This window comes from Zalophus californianus, chromosome 5 (genome assembly GCF_009762305.2).
Source record: "Zalophus californianus isolate mZalCal1 chromosome 5, mZalCal1.pri.v2, whole genome shotgun sequence".
NCBI lineage: Eukaryota > Metazoa > Chordata > Mammalia > Carnivora > Otariidae > Zalophus > Zalophus californianus.
The window spans coordinates 122,914,581-122,935,447 of record NC_045599.1 but is presented as its reverse complement, the minus strand read 5'-3'; positions in this window follow the sequence as shown (position 1 = coordinate 122,935,447).

Sequence of the window (20,867 nt, the reverse complement as noted above, 5' to 3'; positions counted from 1 at the left end):
GTCTTCCAGGGAATAGTCTTAGTGACAATTCAAACCAAACTATCTCCCCAGAAAACTTAAAATTTTATCATTTTTGTTCAGGTTTTCATAATATAGATGTTCAAAGGGAAACAATACACAAATCTTGTTTCCCAGAATTATTTAGATAACAGGAAAACCAGATTATTTAAAAAATTAAACTTATCAACATTGGTGTCTTTATGGTGTAGAGTTGTCAACCTGCCCATCATTTCCTAAGACTGGATTTGCAACAGGGGCTCCCACTCAATCTACTCAGCTAGTGATTTTATTGGCAACAAAGTCTTCAAGGGACAAAACAGTTGATACTTTTACAAAGTTTTTGTTGCTATCAATTTTCTATTTATAAATTCACTGCTTGTATAAATATTTTCTTGTGATTTTTGCCCCAAGATTTATTCCTATAATTATTCATGTCTACTGGGGTCAGAGAGAAAGAAAGAGAGATTAAAATGCTCAGATTTTAGCCCTTGGTGGTTCCTCAAAAGATTTAAAATACAAGTGCCAAATGATCCAACAATTCCATTTATGCATGTATACACAAAAGAACTAAAATCAAGATCTAGAAGAGATACTTATACACCCATATTCACAGCAGCATTATTTGCAGTAGCCAAAAAGTGGAAGCAGCCAAATTGCCCATCAGTGGATGAATGGATAAACAAAATGTGATATATTATTTACAAAGGAATATCACTTAGCCTAAACAAGGAAGAAAATGGACACGTATTACAATGTGGACCAACCTTGAGGACATTATGATAAGTGAAATAATCTTGTCACAAAAAGATAAATACGTGATTCTCCTTACATGAGGTATTTAGAGTAATCAAAATCACGGAGACAGAAAATAGACCAGTGGTTGCCAGGGGCTGATGGGAGTGGGGAATGGGATGTTGTTTAGTGGATATGATAGTTTTGCAAAATAAAAAGTGTCTGTTTTGCCACAATTTAAAATTTTAAAAAACTATTATCACTAAAAAAAAAAAAAGAAATCAACCATGATGCCAGGCTCCTGGTAAGTGATACAAAAATTCGCTATTATAATTTGAAAGTAGTCATAACATAGTAGTCATAGTAAATAATTAATACAGCAAGGGTGAGGAAAGGCAGAAATTTTGCTTATTTTTCCAAGTGAATAAACTGAGGAGGGAAGTGGGATAGCTGAGTTCACACAGAACCAATCCTAAATATCAGATGAAGTGTGGCGTAGTGAGAAAAAGGCTGGAGATGCCGTTTAAGAAGACATTTGTTCTAGTCTTGATGTTCTCAGTAACCGACTGGGTGATCTGAAGCAATTCCCTTTACCTCTCTGAAACTGAGTTTCTTCATCTAAAATCTGGTTTTAAAATGGCTCCTATCTAGATTTCCTTGCCCACAAAGATACACATTCAGAAATCATGATTTAACTCCACTGCTTCTCCATTCCATACATACATGTGTTCGTTGTCAACAAGTTTATAGGCAAGAAACCAGCCAATTACTACTATTATGGGCACAATGTTGACTGTATGTGTCCATGGTGTATGGAATTTTATTTCCTAGTAACTAGATGATCTTACAGTATTTCCTTATAAAATAATTCCAGATCCATGAGAAGTGGTATGAGTATAAAGGGCACACAATATAAAATGCAGGACCGAGCTTGAATGTTGGATTGGACTAGCTGTCTAGTTCATTTAGTAGAGAACAGATGGAATAATCCTCCAAAGAATAAACAACCCAAGGGAACTATACTTGTGGAAAAAAAGTTGCAACATTGAAATAAGAGTGTGTGAGTACAGATTTTTATATATCAGTCTGTTAATCATTTTCATCCCTTGAGAATACAATACTTAATAGTAGTACTTACAGTAATATCAGCCAAACGTGTCATCCAACGGTTCATGAAAATCCAAGCATATTAAATGAGTTTCAAATGACTTGAATACATAGTCTTCTATGTACCAAGACTCTAAAAGAAGATGTGATTTGCATTTGTAAAACCTCATGGAAAAAGGGGATGATTACACAAGTGGCAGCAAATGGTAAAATATGCATACACTTTCACCTGATAATTTCATATGAAAACTCATCTCATAGAAATAATGCTTCTAATGCATAAGCTAAATGTTGAAGGATGTTTATTGCAACACTGTTTATAGCGGTAAAAAGCTATAGCCAGTTTCTTTATCAGTTAAGGAATGGAGAGATAAACCCACACAATATAATGTCATGCAGTTAATTAAAAATGATGCATTAGTGCGGCACATTTGTTACAATTGATGAGCCGATATTGGTACATTGTTATTAACTAAAGTCCATAGTTTACATTAGTAGCCATCAATGTGAGATGTTAATAACAGGGAAAACTGTGTGTGCATGTGTGTGAGGGACTGGGTGGGGAGTTAGGTGTATACTTTCTGGAAAAAGATCTTTTGTTTTTTTCTGGTCCATGTTTTATTTTTTTAATTATTATGTTCAATTAGCCAGATCTTTAATGTATTGTTAGGTAAGAAAACTGGTCAAAGGTCAGCATATATCGGTTGACTTGTAAAAACAAACATCAATGAAACATCCTAAATATTGTTATTACGATTATATGAAAATAGACAAATGAGTGAAATAATACACACTAGGATACTGACCTGCTTATTTGAATGTAAATATGTGTTGAGAGGATGGAGATGAGAAAATGGTACTATAAAAGTGGAAAAAAAAAGTGCTATCATGTTAAATAAAAGCAAAGATTTTTTCTATTTTATTATTAAAATAAATGGTAACAAATACAACAAATATGAAACTGAATATTTACCATCTTCCATAACTATGGTAAACCTCTAAGCTCAGGCTTTTAATAAGACTTATTCTTAATATGTAAAGGAAAGCTTTTGTAATATAGAGAAAAAGTCTATATTTCAAAAGAAAAGCTTTCAGGACCATAATGTCATTACAGACTCAAAAATATATTTTTAAATTTGAAGTTACCATTCACTTTTTTGTTCTGCATGATATCCACGGTCTGTGGGAAGCTACAGGGAAACTTGATCTATGGAAAAGTAATTTAATATACCTGTTTAATATTTTTCAGTGATATTATTTTTGTTATGCAAGACAAATCATTATGAAGCCACGTTTTGCCCTCCCCAATAGAAGTGAAGTAAAATAGTAAGAAAATACATTCTTCATTATGGTTAGTGTGCCAATAATCTTGTTTATGCAGAGCAAACATTTCTCAATCTAAATCTTAGAATGACAGGTAAGTGGGTGGTAATGACTAACTGTCCTCACAGAGACCTTCCTCACCTTAACAGAGAAGGAGTTGCCTGCTAGGGTTGGTTGCCTGCCCTCCAGGTTATAGGTAGAAGCAAGTACAGTGGATTAGGGAGGATAATGCTTCCTGATTCTGTCTACATCCCTCGGCCCTAAATTTCTATACAATGATCGTCAAGTAAATACTTAAGTAGACTCTGCCACACAGGCTCTGTGTGGTGAAGGGGGTCAGGGGATGAGTTGAGTGCAAAGCGAGAGTGGGCTCTGATAAATAGGAAAAGAAGTCGTCACCAGTGGGGGAGTCAGCTGGAGTTTGGGGTTTAATTGCACTCCTCTCCCCATCTGAGATATTTGCACATAAAATTTCAACTGATGGACAATAAAATATCACTACTATGTTTGGTAGAGTTGGTTTTGGAGAATATGACTTGGATTAAGAGCCAAATAGACTTCCTAAAAACTTGTTCATAGTCCCTCAAATTGGAATAATTACCCAAATAGTCCTAGACCTCACCATAGGGGCAGACCTCTTATAAAATGGGCCGAAATAAGTGTGCTTGCTGCTGGCCAGTCATTCCAAAATAGAGAAGAGATTGCGCTCCACATACAACTTCTCCCAACCTCACAAGTCAAGGGAGGTGAAAAGAGTGGCTGTAAGTATAGATTTAATGGATATTTCCTCAAGGAAATAGGATTGGGGATGGGATTCCTTCAACAGGAGGAGTGCCGTATGAGGTGATGGGTAATTATCTCACACTTCACTCTCTGAGAGCAAGTAAGTAAGTAGAAACAAGTAAGGGTGACTAATTATAAAAGGGACAACTATTGACTGTAAATATTGTTCCAGCATTTTGTGAAGCCAGCAGCTGCTGGGTGGTATGATTAGTGGATTCCATGGCATGGGCCCACTCCCACTCCCATATTTTTTGTGGTAAAGTGGGCTGCCTGGTCTGTTGTGATGGTATGTGAGATTTTATGTCAATAGATCAAACATTTTATAAGCCCTTGGATAGTGATGCTGGTTGCAACTCTGTAGGTAGGAAAGAAAAACCCATACTAAGAATACATAACTATTCCTATCAAAGCAAATAGGGGGCTTGTGCATCATATGGCCAGTTGGTCTCTTTGAGAAATGGGGCCATATTTTGTGTATGTGTGTTTCTTTTTAATTTATTTTACTGTGATAAAAAACTTAAATACATCCTCTTAACAATTGTTAAGTGTACAATACATTATTGTTACTATAGGTAGAGTGTTGTATAGCAAATCTCTAGAACTTATTCAGCTTATTTAACTGAAACTTTATGCCTATTAACAACTCCCCATTTCCCCCTCCCCCCACCCCTGGTAACCATCATTCCAGTCTTTGGTTTTATGAATTTGACTACTTTACATATCTCCTATAATCTGTATAATGCAGCCTTCCTTAGGCTAAAGAGTATTCCATTGTGTGTGTGTGTGTGTGTGTGTGTGTGTGTGTGTGTGATGTTTTCTTTATCCATTCATCTGTTGATGAACATTTAGGTTGTTTCCACATCTTAGCTATTGTGAATATCTCTTTGAGATCCTGACTTCAATTCTTTTGGATATATACCCAAAGTGAATAATGAGATTACTGAATCAGATGGTAGCTCTATCTTTAACCTATTGAGAAACCACCATACTGCTTTCCACAGTGGCTGTAGGAATGGCACCATATTGGGGTTCAGTGTTATTCTCTGTTGAGAACACTGTCAGTTCTCTGTTCTTGCTGGCAGTTTGAACATTCAGTGGTGGCAGTAGTTATTTCAGCATTGGTCCATTTTTGCCACTGTGGCCACTTTCGTCATGTGCCTGTTTTGCCAGCATTGGAGTGGCCAACGAAGAAGCCAACATCAGCTTCTGTACTTGGTGGTTTGGTACCTTTAGAGTAATAGTTGATTTCTTGTGCATGATGACATATGACACAAAAATCCTCATATTTAGTCTCCTCTGATAGGTCTAGACACCTACCTCAATCTTAGTTATCTTGTTCCTGGATCTTCCAATCTTTCTTCCAGGCCTTTGACTAGCTAACTAAATCATTTGATAATGCCCATGAGTCCTTTTCTTGGAAATGACAATGTTTTTAATTTGGTACCTTGGTCAGGAGTAGGAGGGATAGTTTTCTAGGCTTTCCCATGGCTTTTCCCACTGTGATACCTCTTGCCTCACAGGCCAAGGATCCAAATTGGGGGTTCTTTCAACTCTCAAGTATGTCTGTGGCAATTACCACCCAGTCCTTAAAAGGGAATCTGCGTCCATCACACATTAGTAGTACAATGTTTTGAATTCAATGGATATTGAATTCAATTGTGTTGAGGAATTACATTTTAATTTATGATTATAATTATATTTTAATTTGTTAAGGAATTATATTTTATCACACATTTACTATGGCCCTAGTAAAAGGAATGAACTAAGTTTTTGGTAAGTCTGTGTTACCATTGACTTCTGATTTAACTGTTTTCTTCTTTTTTCTTCATCAGTGGGGTTGAAATGGTCTTAGCAAAATTGGCTATTTATGATCCAGACCCTAAATTATCAACAATACTGTTTTTTTAAAGAATAAGCATAATCACATAGTCCCTCTGTTCTGAATCTTCCAATAACTCCATACAGTTTCCAGAATAATCAAACAAACAATTCATTGAAATAAACCAAATGAGGAAGTTTAAGTTTATGAATTAATACATTGGTAGTGAAAAGAAGGGAAACAATCAGAAACATTCTGAAAATAAATCATGTAGATCTTATAACCAATGTTGTATGATATGAGGGAAAAGAGAAAGTTGAGGGTGATGTAAAGATTTCTAGCTTGAGCTAAATCAATGGGAACTGCATTCTCCATGGAAGAGAATAAAGCATGTATAAAGTTATTTGTGTGTAGGTGTTAATCTCTTCTATCAGACTCTGATCCCTTTGATAAATACACTAATTCAGCTTTGTACTCCCCACAGGATTTACTATAATATATTGTGTATAATGTTAGTCTCAAATTAGTCTTTGATTTACGAGTGGGTAAATGTGGACTACCAAAATCTTATCCACAGCAGGTTATTGGAGAAATCAGTCAGAGCAAAAAAGCTGTTTTTAAAATCCTAACATTCAGATATACATGTAGACAAGCCATATCGTATCAATAACGCCAAGGCGAAAATGAGGAAATATTTCTCCTCCCTTATGACCCCACATTGACCAGAATAGGATTTTTATTTTGTTTAAAGACTATTCTTAATGTTTATATGAATAAGCAGGAAACCCTGGGGGCAAGGTTGTGTGTGAAAAGGAGACTTGTTCATCAACCACATCAGCTGTGCTAGAAAAAAGTACAAATCCCACAATCATGGGCTTGTGAGTTAAAATGCAACTTCAAGGTCTTCTTCCCTCAGACATCAGCTAAATATAACTACTTTGTCCACTCACAGGCAAGGTCAGTCTTTTACATTTCATGTTTTGGGGAAGAAGAACAAATGATAAAGGAAGAGTGACAAAAATCTAGCTAGAAATGGTGGCAGGGACAAGAGTGGTGGCTTTGAAAACTAAAGTGGAAAACAAAACAAAACCCATTTGTACTGTTTGGACCCCAAAGGGCATCCAAAGCCTAAGGATATGTCACATTAACAACCTGTGGATAAGGCAATTGCCATCCTTGGAATAGGTCTAACCCAGACTCTAGGCAGCCTGGCTCTTTGTTAATGGGAACTGACAAGATATTTGGCACTGAACAGACATCATAGAAAAAGAACAAAACCCAGCCCTGGGCAATGGCATCACCGAGGAGCACTAATTCACTTAGCCTGGGACTGCTAGATCTTTCTTTTGTTCATACCAGCATATGGGGAGTATTCTTGGAATAGCTGTTTGGCTCCGCTGATTCTGTTGCTAACAGCAATAAAGCTTCTCTGGTCACCTTATTTATACCTTCTGCTCACATGACAAAGATAATGATTTTCAGTTCTGCCGTGGCATATTTCATAGCAACACAAGGGTGTTGTTATAAATAGGCTAGTTTAACTCTCTTGCCTCCCCCAAATGTGAGGAACAGTTCATGGCCTGTGCAGGCAGAGCTACAGGTTTGGATAGAGATTCCAGAAGCTAAATGCATTATAACAGAGGGGATTGGGGATCAATTGCCAATGAGAGAAAAAAATTACAAATGAGGAAGGATGAGTCCTAAGGAGGTCCATTATATCAAAACACTTCCACAAACAGGACAAAGCAGTACAGAAGAAATAGGTTTAGCTGGAAATGGATTATTAAATCACTATGTGGTTTGGTAACAAAACAAATAAGGAACCAGTGTGGAAATACTAGATTTTGGATTTATATATAGAAAATAAACTGCTCATTGAGGAATATTAGATTCTTTCTAGGGCTGAGTCAAGTTTTTGTTTTTGTTTTTGTTTTTTAATATATTTTGCCCACCATGCTTTCCACAAGCCAATTCCAGCCCTTAAAATAAAAGTCAAGCCAAATAAACTAAAATATCAACAATAAAAGTTGAAATAGTTTCATCATTTCATTATGCCTGCACTGTTCATTCCTCTGTATGTTTTCATCAAGAATATGTGAACAGTGCATGTGTTGTAGTATTTGCTTATACGAAGATTACCAAGCTCATTTCACCATTGGGCCCATTGAGTAATATCAGAGTCTCAGAACCCATAGAAAAGATCATCAGTGTGTAATTTAACATCTTGGAAGATGAGGCACTTACCTTTTCTGTAAAGATCTACTGGATTTCCAGAAGAGGCAACAATATGAAAAATCATCTCCACTACCATTTGCTTGACTGGGAGTTGAGTGGAAGAAGCAGCGCCATTCCCGTGAAGCAGAATCATCCAAAAGCACTAAACTACCCCCCACCTTTTTTTTTTTTTTTAACCAGGCACAAAGCATCAAGCAGGAAGGTGTGGAAAGAAAAATCAGCAGGACACCTAACTGTCGCTCATCCTACTGCCTCATTATTCTCCTTTTATTTATTCCATGTTTTTCTCCTTCTCCTGCTTTCCCAAACCTCGTCTCTCGATTTTATTCATTCTGCCGTCTTTTCTTTTTGCCTGTCTCCCATTTCCCTTCTGTGTTTCCAGGAATTTGAAAACAGAAGCTATGTGGTACAATGACTACATGTGTTTGTAACACCCATTTCAGAGGATTTTTACATTATTATTGTTATTAGAAAGAGAGAGAGAGAGAGAGCACAGCAGAGGGAGAGGGAAAGGCAGACTCTCCACTGAGTGGGGAGCCCGATGTGGGACTCGATTCCAGGACCCTGGAATCATGACCTAAGTTGAAGGCAGATGCTTAACCAACTGAGCCATCCAGGTGCCCCACATTATTTTTAATTAATAACATTTTTACATGAATTTGAATCCATGGTGGTCAGATAGTCCACTTTAATCTGCACTGTACTTTTTACTTATTTTTTGCACGTGATACCTCATGTTTAGATTAGTTTTTATCTCAGCAATTTTGAGTTTGACTGAAAATATGAGTATGAGATAAATTACAAACTTGATCGTTATCTAAGTCCTATGAAAAATATATGCATTCCATATCAACAGGAAAATAATAATTCAAAATCATATGTTCATATTAAAATAATTTTGTACATATATGTATATATATATGAAGAGAGAAAAAGGATAATTAAATAAAAAATCTTGATTTAATTTTTAATGCTTTTTAAATAGAATATGACGTTTTTCTTTGTTAGAACATTTGACCACTAAACTTCCAGTTCAGAGGATAACCTTTTGATTAACTGGCATAGGTAAGAGACAGGCTTTCTAGCCAATACCACATGGCAAGGCTAGACTAAACCTGGAACCCAAACACTTTTCTCACTGACAATTACACTTCCTTTGAGTTGCCAATGTTTACCAATGAAACTAAAAATGTAATTAATTGAATCGCTGTTAGTTTGAGGGAGAATCCGTGGAAAAACAAAGTGTAAAAAAACCTGTAATTACTCAAAGTTACTCAAGTGAATTTGTGGGAAAATAAAAAAGCACAAAATCTCCAGAGAAATTTTCCAATACAATTTTAATTCACCTAACCTGGCAAAATTTACATCTACTAAAGACAAATGTCTTTAAATCCATGACTTGTTAGAGCTATATTTCTTTAATATCACAAAGTTCAGAGTTGTTTTCTTTTCAGTTAGGGAGTTCTGATTTTCCCAACATGCTGTGTCAAAGTGTGTACATTCCTTTTGGAGCCTGATAAACAGAGAAGCCATCTGTCATCTCTGATATCATCTATGATAACAGAAGTCTGGGCAAATATTTAAAGAAATACCCATGAGCAACACTGAGATTATGAGCTATAGAAGGTATTTATAATTATCCTTTGGAATTTTCCAAGAGACAAAGGTGCTTTCCCACCCTTATCTCATATAATTTTCAAAACACTCTGGAGTTTGGGGACCAAACTAAAGCAAAAATTCCCAGAGGTCATTCAAAGAGTTTGCAGTAAAGCTAGCAACTGAATCTGGGCCCATCCACCTTCCCTTCTACCTAAAGGCTATGTGTGTTGGTCCTTGATAGCTCCTTCCAGCTTTCTGTCACTGTCCCTTTTTGGTCTGTAGCTTCTCCTATCCTGGAGCTGGTCTCTCAGAAGATGTTCATGGAATTCCAATTCCAGAAGGTGAAAGACCTTGGGGTCATCTAGGTCATGTCCTATACCTTTCATTTTTTTATGGAAAAAGAAATTTATCCCCAGAGAAGTGGAAGATTCCATCAGAGTTAATAAATTCTAAATCCAGGAATAGCATTTTCACTTTTTGCTTTGAGATCGCTGCTTTATTTTCAACTGGACAGAACAATTCTGGTCATTTAATTTTCCAGTAGATCGTTCCAATAGATCTTTGCCTCTGGTCAAAATTTAATCTATGGATTTTCAGATAAACATACCTGTCATTTTAATTGGTTAATTGTTAGTCATTTTTATCTTTAAGTCAGTTGTGTGATGGAGTGGCAATTTGAATTTAACAGTTGTCATTTTGCTGAAGTGTAGCCTTTATTTCCTTTTTTGACTCAAAGGTTTTCCCATGATTGAACACCAGGCGTTTGTTCAAGCAGATAGCAAAATGATAGAGTCAGGAAGGGCCATGGTAGTAAGGCCAAGGTAGATTTTTTCATAAGTATCACGCCTGGGATATCAAAATTTAATTAAGAATGTTGAACAAAATTCTCTATGGATGTTTCCCCCTTAATTACAGTAAATTGCATGACAACCAATGTTGAATATTATTTTCTTATCATTGAAAAAAAGAGTAACACAGTAACATAACCTTTCAAAGATCAAATATTATTGCACAAAACCTTTTTTCTGTAGTAGAAGTTGTCATTTTCACTTATTTTTTGGCCTATGCTTGGGATAAAACTCCAACTAGTCTTTACAGGATTTTAATAATGTAGGCAATCTGTATAGATGGTGACTGGAGTATAATTATAATATTTTATGGTTTATATAAAACTTTTCATTGTGTGATCTCAGTTGAGGTTCATTATAGTCCTCTAATTTATAGGCCTATTATTGTTATATTATGAAATTAGCATTTAGTGATGTTAAATAATTTACTCAGCCACAAAATGAGTTCATGGTGTAGTGTGAGATTTAGCCATGTTGTCCAAGTACAACTGAACCAACATGAGTTTGCTACTTGGTGAATCACAGAAAATATACCAGGTGAGTATAAGAAACTATACCAGTTTCTTATGCAAAGAAAACTTTATTTGCTGTAAATAAAAAGATCATGGTGGGGGGAGGGGATAGCTTCCAAAGCTGTGACTCCAGTAGAGGGTGAATGAGTACCTTTTGTTTAGGGTTGGAGCGAATATTTAGATAGGGAAGGCTTGTCGTCCTGTCTATCCAGGGCACAAGGTCATGCATGCACCGTGAGGAAACATGCCTATACATACATTGTATGTTATGTAAATGAGGCTGAGGCTTCTCCTTGGGCAGGGATTTTAGTATTATAATGAGGTAAAGGTAAGTGCGGGTCATTTCAGGGGTCACTCCATGTTCCATCTCCACAGGCACAAGGTGAGTCAGGGTTTTAGCTCAACTGGTCTGGATGGTCTAGGCCAGTGGGACGTCTTGTCAGGGCAAGTGCTATCCTAGGGGTGGTGGATCCAGGTTTCATTTGCCTGAGTTGAGAGGTAATGGAAAGAAAAACAAAACCAACAGAGAGGGAGATAAACCATAAGAAACTCTTAACTCTAGGATACAGACAGGGTTGCTAGAGGGGAGGGGAATGGGGGGATGGGGTAACTGGGTGATGGGCATTAAGGAGGGCACGTGATGTAATGAGCACTAGGCATTATATGCAACTGATACCTCACTAAAGTCTACCTCTGAAACGAATAATACACTATATGTTAATTAACTTGAATATAAATTTAAAAAAGAGATAAGCTGGAAAGAAGAGCTTAAGGAAAAATGTAAGACAAATTAGGGAGTACAACAAGCAGGTGGGCAGTAAAGGTCAGTCTTGGGGTCTAACAGGTGACACAATTCCAAATTAGTCAGAAAACAAACATTTCTTCAGCATCTACTATGTGTCAGATACTGTTCTAGGTACTAGATATGGAATAGCAAATAAGATGATCTTGCCCACAAGTTTACAGTCTTCTAGGTAAAGACAGATAAAGATATTAACCAAAAGCAAACAAACAAACATAAAAGAAACAAATTTCACGTACTACTTATGTGTAGAAAATCCTGGAAAATACATCAGTGCTCGGAGGCAGGGACAAGCTAATTGCTCTGGAAAGGGTGAACATGGAAGGCCTGAACTGGTATCATTTAAGACTCCTAGTTCCATTAGGAAAGGATGGAAAACAGAATTTGTGTTTGTGGAGTTGGTGGTAGTTTGAGAAAATTCATAGCAGGAAAATGTGATTAGCTTTTTTTTTGTTGAGATTTTATTCTTTTCAATGAGGAAGTTGTTGAAAACTGTATGTGGGAGGCAACTGAGCTTTAGAGATTTAAGGAGAACAAGGTGTTAACTAGTTGTCTGTTAATTAATTGTCTCAGAGAGGAAAGTGGATTTACTAGAGCAGTGTCAGATGCCCATTAGCATAAACACAAATTTATAGTGAGTGCACTCAGTAAGTATGTGGAATTTGTCCAAGGTTTTTAGCTACTAAGACACAGCTATATCAAGTAAGCAGATGGTTGAGTTTAACTAGGGTTAGGGTTTTCCAGGTCCAGTATGATGAAAGGATTTTTGTAAAGGAGTCATTATAGTTTTGGACAATGGAAACTGTGCTTGACAGGGAAGAAAGTAGGGACCTAGAAAGGGGATTATAGACAATAAAAAAAAGAAAAAAGTAGCAGAACCAATAGATTAGAACTAGCTTAGGGAAATAGGAGAGAAGAGTATAAGTAACTATCAAAGAATGGAGATTTGGGAGGATAATTGAGGTAAGGAGGAGGAAAAGTCCGTTGGGTCCTAAAAGGTCCAAGTATTGAGAAGCCAAGATGTTAGATGGCTATCTGTGGATGTTGAATTCACAATGACTGATGAATGGAGTAGCAGGGTCCCTCGATGAGATAGAGTTTGAAAGTTTGCTAGCTGACATATCATGATATAGTGAGAGTGGTAAGCACTCTGACATGTGCTTCAAAAAAAGAAGCCGTTTTGAAAGAAGTAGAACAGTTTGGGGGCGACAGTGAGGGAACTATGAGAAGACTCATTCAGTTTCTGGAATGTAAGGACCACGGGGAACAGAGAATAATTTATGCTTGTATTTGAGAGAGAAGCAGGAAGAAATGTATGCAGGCAAGAGCCAAATTTCATTTAGAGCAAGAAGGGGTAGGAAATTTTCAAAGAAGAGATTGTGGGATGTGGGAACGACAGACTAGGAGTTCCAGAAGTCACAGGAAGCATTTGGGAGGATAGAGAAGGGTGGGACATGAAGTTAGAATAACAGCATTACAGAAGAGGAGGGGACTGGCATCCATGTGACGATCCATGAGACTTAGACCGGACTCATGATGTTGCCTGAAGGGAACGGTATTGTGCTGTGAGCCATGCTGCATTTGGTCCAGAGCATGTGGCAACTGGAGATTTCTGATGGCTGGCTCAGTCCATAGTTGGAAGTACGAGGCAACGGAGTCACATGAGGTAAAAGCCTTGGGTTATTAATATCACCGACTTATTCCAAATTTAATATTTTCCTTTCCTCTTAGCTCGGTCTCTTATACCAAAATATTTTTTCAAAGCTCCTATTTGATATGTGAGTATATTATATGCTATACGGAATATGAGAAAAGAAAATTTTGCTCCCAGTTGTGAAATGCACAGAACAAGAAAAGGAAAACAACTGGACAAAATAAATGATGGTTGCTTTATACAGTACAAACCACATTTATATTAGGATGAGATATAAAGGATAGGCAAAAAGAATGCTGCTTGGAGAATGTAAATTTTGATTTTGAATAATGCCTGGAAGAGATTTTTCTTTGATGGAAAATAGAATATAGGGTTTTTTGGTCTGCTTCTCATAGCTGCAACAAACGGAAAAAATTCAAGCTAATTCAATTTATTATGAGGCTGCCCTTGGGAAAATAAATGGCTTCTCATGGAAATTTGGGAAGAGACATTACACCAAGGTCTCACTTAACCTAGAGCTTGATAGGGAGGGTTTGGATTTCTCAGGAATCCTTGAAAGCCTAGAATTGGTAGTTAATAGAGTTTATCTTCTAAGACTTTTCAATTATGACTTGGCCATATTGTAGGAGTTTTGGTCCTAGTGTCTCTCAGCTTTCCAATTGTGAATGCTTTACTTCCACCTGTAGTCAACAGAGAGAATCTGATTAACTTTCTTGTCAGACCAAAGGATTCAACATCCCATGGATTCAACATCCTATGGATTAACTGCCTCTATTCAAGGACTAGTCCTGCTTCAATTGGCCAAGCTTGGGAATGAGAGGGGTTTGAACATGTGGCTGCAGGTGTTGTGGGCGGGCAGAATCCCTTAGGGGGATATACGAGCAAACAGGTGATGGCTACCATCACTAACTACTAAATTATTCCAGGCCAGAGAAGAACATGATCAAATGCCTGAAATTATTTTTATTTTTGGATGGAGGAGTGGTCATCGGCATCCTGAATTCATGTATATTTCGTCTTCCAATTGTAATTTTTATTGCATAATGCTATGTTCCATTTTGGCTTATACTCTAGAACCCTTTATAAACTTGTACATGAACCAAAGGAAGGGAAATGAGTTAATAAGATAGTTCTCAGAGGATTGTCTTATTACTTTTTCTACAGCCTGCTGACTACTTGGTGTGGGCACATACAGGAAGCATAGAGTTAAGAAATTTATAACTTACTACTAAAATATGCTTCTGTTCTAGAATTATGCCAAGTGAATGGATCAGATGGTCTTTTACTAACATAATGAACGTATTCCTTAGTTTAGCTATGAAAATGAGGAGAAGATAATTTGAGGAAGAGAGGTTTTGGGATACTCATCGTTGGCTCTAAGCTTTGTTTTCCTTCTCCTTAGAAAACTAAATTAAATGTCTTTTACTGAACAGCCTGGCACTTCTCACTTGTATAAACTCTTAATCCAATATTATAGAAATAAAAGTTTCCATAAACTTTGCAAATAAAATTAAAACTGTTAAGAAATATCAACTAATGTTTTTCATTGCTAAAATCTTTTCTAAAGTCATGCAAAACCAGGCCAGGCACCCATGGCCTTCTTTTTTCTTTTCAGTAGGTCCCAAAGGACTCACATGCTTTCTTCTTCTTTTGTAAATGCTACCTTATCTTCAAGCCCCTTGGGGTTCCCTTCTGTCCTCCAAAATTGAGCTCATAAATGTGATACAGTGACCCCAGTTCCTTTGGTATTTTTTGTTCTCAAGGATAAGCAGGAAAGCTGCTAAATAACAACAAAAAGTCACCATACCTACTACAAAATTGCAAACACAGGGAATCACAAACCTTGCAAATTTCTTAGAATGGTAGTTCCTAACCTGAATCTAAAGTGGTAACTGAAACTCCCGTGGACTGCTATTTTTAGATTTTTAATCTTTGGGATAGGATTTACCAAAACTCTCTTTTCTCACATTACATCCTTCCCTGCTGACAGAACAGAACAGGTGGAACACTATCATCTTGGCTCAAGGGGACAAGTCCGAATTTTCAAAGGCCACCCGACTAACTGACGACTACTGCACGAGACACTGGCCTTGCTCAAGAAAAGTCTTCAGTGCCTTTCCCCCTAAGGTTCACAAAGATTGTTTCCTGTTGATTAAGAATAAAACGACTCAATCAATGCAAAGGTCCTTATGGCCTTCCCTGTTCGCCCTGTTCGCCTATGCCGTGAGCTCAGCTCCTTGTCCTCCCTAAGTCTGAGATCTTCTATTAGTCTCCTCCACTGGGGTTTCTTTCTTAGTCAGTCTAATGCCATTCTTTTGCAGGTTGGGTTTAGCTAGAAAAAAAATCTCCCATTCTATTTTATATTATAGAACAGAGAAATCTAGAAAGCTGGTAAAGAAGAAAAATACGACATAAATTTTGTTTTCTCTCTTCCACTTCTGCTCACCAGCATTGGCCACAAACGTTGCTGCCGTTCTTTACACTTCAAGTTTGCATTCTTAGGGCCATGTTTACTGTTCTTTCTGTAGAGTATCTGAGTGTGAGTTGGGGTAGGGGGTGGGAATACAGACTTTTTTTCTTTCTTGGGAGTTATTTGTTCTAAAAGAGGCTCATAAATCAGATCAAGGATAAGTTAAAGAGAAACAAATCACTGCAATCTCTATGGGCTACACAACTGACTTCACCGGTTGTAGCTTTCAAGGAAATATATGAAATATTGTTGCTATCTAAAAGCAAAGTAAGAAATTGTATGTTACTATTTACAAAATAAATGGGATCATTTTTCACAACCTGACCTTTATACCGGGTACTTTTTCATCAGAAAATGTATCAATAGTAGAGAAAGAGAGAGAATGAACAGTGGAGATTAGTATGATAAATATGAAACTAAATCTACTTTCAAGACAACAGGTTTGAAATCCTTGAACACTGGCTGGAGTTTCTTGTTTTCCACATTAATCAAATGGTTTATCTAAGACAGTGCACCCTACTTTTGACTACATCTTATACAGAACAGAAGTGGGTTTTGAATTTATAGTTAATGGGTTCCTTTCCCACTTGTAATGCAGATAATTTCAGGTTCCAATAAGAAAGCAACTGAATTTTATCTCATCTGATAGTTTGAGGATAACATTCAAAATGGAAAAACTGGACTATACTAATATCATTTTAGCAAATAGTAAAACGTTTAAATTAAAAATAATCTGTGGCAAAATAGTTGATGTTATTTCTATTACTTCAAAATCTAGAGAAGCTATTCAGTATAAATGCCGTGTCGTTTAAAAGGTACACATGCCTACCCTAGAGGTGCAAATAAATTACTGTGTGTGTTTTTTAAAGATTTTATTTATTTGAGAGAGAGAGAAAGAGCACGAGCGGAGGTGTTGGGGTTAATGTAGAGCATGAAATTAGCCGTAATACCTGGCTCGCTAAAATGTAACACGCTGAGGGCAGGGGAGGTTTCTGAGAAGGGCGTAGGCCTTTGGAAAGCTGGGGGCCTGTCTGACCCCTCTGCCGTTGGAATGCGGCGGGGAGTTGCCTTCCCCGAAGCTCTCTTAGCCCAAACAGCTGTCCTGTGATCTAAGAGATGTATGCATTGTCCCCTAGGCTATGTTTAGCAGAACACACAGATTAGTGCATTGTATCTTTCCCATAAACAGATCCTCCTGGTTTCAGTAAGACCCCTTGTCACACATCACATGCTTGAGAAACAGTAATAAGGATTTGTGATTATCCTGAAGGACCAATAAAAGCGGGAGCAAAGAAGAGCAAAGGGTCTTCGTCTCTGAGCATTGACCCCCTTGCCTTCTCTCTTTCACGGCAAGGTTTGAGTCATCTTTCATCCGTCGGTACAGGGATGGCTGGCCATTCCAGGCATGGAGGGAGAGGGAGAAGCAGACTCTCTACCGAGCAGGGAGCCCAGTGGTGCAGGGGGCTACATCCAAGGACTCTGGGATCATGACCTGAGCCAAAGGCAGACACTTAACCAACTGAGCCACCCAGCTGCCCACATTACTGTTCTTTTCATTATCTTTTTTCTCATATTACTGAAAAAAGTAAAACAGCCTCAACCACACCATTTTACAATTATATAAAGGTTGAAAAAATTACCAAATATTTCCTCTGGAAACATTTCCAGCATAACCACTGTTAGGATGTCAGCACATCTCCTCCTTGATTTTCCCTGTGCTTTTTCTCACTCTTTTTCTCACACTTTTACCTTACATAGTTCCATACTGTTTTATTTAATACTTTCAGGTATTTACTTTTAATCAAAAAAGATACAAAGTGTATAGATTATCTCTTACTGCTTATGCAAACAATGATATCACAAGCAAAAAGTCAGAAACATTGACAAATCTGAGAGTTTTAAAAGTACATGCCTACATAGCTGGCTAACTACTCTTTGGTCTATGAATTGCAACATTTTATTTAGTTAAAACATAAAAAGTTGAAAGGGGGTGAAAAACAGAGCTACCAACTTCATTTCTTGGGAATGAATATATGCTAAAGGTATATTTATTTGAAATTTATCTGGGGTGGATAAGAGCTTTCACTCCTATATCTTGTAAGAGTTTGTAAATATCTTATCTCTCTGAATCTACTAATGGGCAGAGAGGTTGACTTCCTGGGGTTGAGGAAAGAGACTGGAAGCCATGTTAATATACTAAACAATGATACAGAAGTGTATTTGATCAATTTGAATGCCCCAACAATGCACAGATCACAGAAAAAGACAACAGAACCCCAGATGGAAGGAAGAATCTGGAAATGTGAGTCCACGTTTAGCAAAAAGTTCTGTTGGTATAAGGACCATAAGGTATAGCTGATTTTGAAACTCATTCCAGTTGGGGACTGTGGGGGTATTTGCATGACCTGGGACCAGTGATGAAATATGTGAGCCCAGAAAAAGCTACATGTGGGGACTCCTGCACCTTTGCTGTGGAGTATTCCCTGATAGAGCACAATAAATGAACATAAGAGTTGGCAAATATTCATCTCACCATATATAATATTGATTCCTGGGTAAATCAGGAGGTATTCCGTGGCAGAGGGGACGGTGGCAGTGGTGACACTTAAGGTCAAGGAAACTGGTGGCTGCATGGAGCTGCCCCTCTCAGTGGGTGCCTGGGCCATGAGACCCTGCCTTGGCCATGTACTCATGCAGCAAATGGGAGAGTTCTATCATTAACTACTAGAAGATTTTAAAGCAGGTGTGCCCTTGCTAGAAGGCCTTTCTCCAAACTGAGCATCCCGCAGAAAGCATGGTGATATGGTAATGGATCAGGAGTAGGGCTTTAGCTCCAAGGTGGCAACTTGGCTAAGAAGTCAAACCACACTGGGGAGCAGCACCAGTAGCAGAAGGAGGCAAAAGGCCAGAACTGATGAGACACAGTTTGTAAGCACCCTTGAGACTCCTCAAAGACATTTAAAAAGGTGCTTTCCATTAATAGGCAAATAGGGATTTGGAGCTCAAGATTTTAGTATTAACAGATATTAATGTTAATGTTCCTAGATTGCATTTGCTCTGTTGCGAGTGTGTTGGTGGAGGGGATGTCTCCACATTACCTAAGACAAATCTTGAACAAGTGTTTCATAAGTGATAAATTAGAAATTATTTTTCCAAGTCACTGTAGCTATTCTTCATTTATGTATGTCATCAGATTATGATTTGTGGCTTTTAATGGTCTTAGATAACTACAGCTTATTTACTAAAATCACAAAACGTTATTTTCAACAAGTGAAGTTACTATTGCATTAACATTTTCTTTAGTTTCTTCCTTTAAAAAATAATGTCAGAGTTTGTGTTTGCTTGCTTGTTTTAATTTTTGCTGTAGAAGTGATACTTGCTTGGCTTACAAAAATGTAAAGATAAAGAAAGCATGAAAAAGAAAATAAGTATTACTTATAATTCTACCACTAATTCCTTCTAAAACTCTCACATGGCTAGTGATCAGGATGTGTCAAACCTCAGAACTCTTTTATTACTCTGTTTTTGACCCATCTAAGAAAGCAATGAATGCCCCCAATTCCTTTTATCTCAGATTCTTTAAATCGGAAGTTAAACTGACTATTCATAATCTCTCAAAATAAGATGTCCTCCCTGTGAGAATTATCTATCCTTCCTACTTCTTGACTTGGTAAGTTGGTTGAGTGATTTCATGGTAAGAGTAATAATGAACAAAAGGATGTCACCCAAATGTACAGAATTTGGTAGCAATGATATTGGTAGCTAACACATTTTGAACTTAGTGTCAAGCTCCATGAGTTTCACAGGTATTGTCTTATTTGGTCTTCACAAGAACCCTGTGAGTGGATGCTATTATTATCTCTACAAATGAGGAAATGAAGGCACATAAAATTTGAGTAACTTGTCTACGGCTACATAACTCCAGCCAGTGGTCACATAGGCAAACTACCTTAATGTATTAACTATGGGAGATTAATGGATAAGCTGGCATTTACTAGTACACTTTTCATTTGGTATTGGCTATTGATATACAATTCCTCGCAATTTTTAAAGTGGAGAGCTTCTAAATTACAATAGGGCATATATGAAGGGCTGCATTTCAAAATGCCAGATTGGCAAACATCATAAAGGAATATAACTCACTTTGGAAGATGCCAATCATTGATGTCTCTTCTGTGGAGGATAAGTTGCATCATCGTGCTTTAGTTACAGATCACATTTCCAAATCACTCTGAATAAGGAAGGGACATATTTGTTGTATTTTAAATGTTATCCTTAGGCAATGTGAAATTGTGAAATTGGCCATATTCAGGTCAAAGGAAAGAGGTATAGAATTGAATATTATAGTAAATTCATGTTGGGTCATACAGCTTTTTTTTTTCCAAGAATCTAAATTTAACTGTATGGTTGTAGTAAATCTAATAAATTGTATGAGAACAGATAGATCAAGTTATTCCAGATGAACACAAGTGAACCATTTCCAGCAAATGGAAAGCATTATTATACCACACCAGCCTGTTACTCATTCAAGGTACAAAAATGTTAAGCAATGAACTTTATACCTGGGAAGTTTATTCATGTTACCTTTATCAGAAATCACACCTGCTATGATCCGAATTTTGCCAACGTTGTTTATCTGGGGCCATGAAGTATAGGAAGTAGAAGGATGAAGATATACTAGGGGAATTTAATCACACAGAAATCCAATTTAGATAACTTGCACACTGTGTAAAAGGGACTTTTCCACTTAAAGCAGCACTTGCCTACCAAGTATCAAAACTAAATGCTATTTTTTATCACAACTCTTTGAAACTGATGACCATGAACTTTGAGAGGCCATCTGCTGAAGGTGATAAATGACAAAGTATTTCGAGAGATATCAGTACTCTACACTCTCACCAGATCTAAGCGAAGATTCTTTCCTGAACAAGGAACAACAGGACTCATTTTAACCAGTTAAATACAAACTTAGGAACCCATTCT